General features: G+C 37.9%; 1 non-coding gene across 1 annotated transcript; it reads left to right on the top strand.

Annotated features, from left to right (window-relative positions):
- Positions 1-127: 127 nt before the first annotated feature.
- Positions 128-200, top strand: trnaa-agc (transfer RNA alanine (anticodon AGC)). Its single transcript has one exon. It is a non-coding gene; the product is annotated as a tRNA-Ala (tRNA).
- The last annotated feature ends 570 nt before the right edge of the window (positions 201-770 follow it).

The following is a 770-nucleotide window of genomic DNA, read 5'->3' as shown; positions in this document are numbered from 1 at the left end:
TTCTTTAGTCCACCATGTTTACATGTCAGCAAGATCAGATTCTATCCCAAATGTTCCTCCTCATTGATACGCTATGACCTGTACTTGGAAAGAACCTGGCAAAACCAAGGAGTCACAGTGCTCTACAGGGGAATTAGCTCAAATGGTAGAGCGCTCGCTTAGCATGCGAGAGGTAGTGGGATCGATGCCCACATTCTCCAGTAAGCCTCTATTCTTGAAGACATGGCATTGTGTGCAAAGCAGTGAGTCTTTACAGACAAGTGAGTACTCAGGTACCAGAGAGACAATAAAATGCCATCCTATGAGGTAAAGATCAATGGTTTTGACATTCCTAGGAAAAATGAGAAAGAAAAGAAGTGAACATTTTATATCCATGACTACTTGATGGATGCATTTCTTGCTGCCTGAAGACAGGTAGAAAGCTTTTCATGTTTTTAAATGTTTTGGACAGCCCATGGACGGAATTTGAACCTGCGACTTTTAAAATGCTCTATTTCGATCTGTATCAAAATCCTTAAATTTTTTATCTACATGCAAGGATCATCTGGCATCTTTTTAGAAATGTTGATATTTTCATGTTAAGAAATAATTTCTTATACATATTTCTTTATATTTCATATACATATATTTCCTTTAGTGTAATGATTCTTTTTTTTCTTTTCCCACCTACCTGAAGAAAAGGACTGCACACTGCAAAGGGTTCATCGCATGACCTGGGTACCAGATCTTTGCATTGCTGACCGTCATTCTGAAAATTTTCTTCATGGATA

This window comes from Seriola lalandi, unplaced genomic scaffold, assembly GCF_002814215.2.
Source record: "Seriola lalandi dorsalis isolate HSWRI2012SDOR001 ecotype SW California unplaced genomic scaffold, Sedor1 jcf7180002054217, whole genome shotgun sequence".
Taxonomy (NCBI): domain Eukaryota; kingdom Metazoa; phylum Chordata; class Actinopteri; order Carangiformes; family Carangidae; genus Seriola; species Seriola lalandi.
The sequence above is the reverse complement of the archived record's forward strand: the minus strand, read 5'-3'. Positions and strand labels throughout refer to the sequence as shown.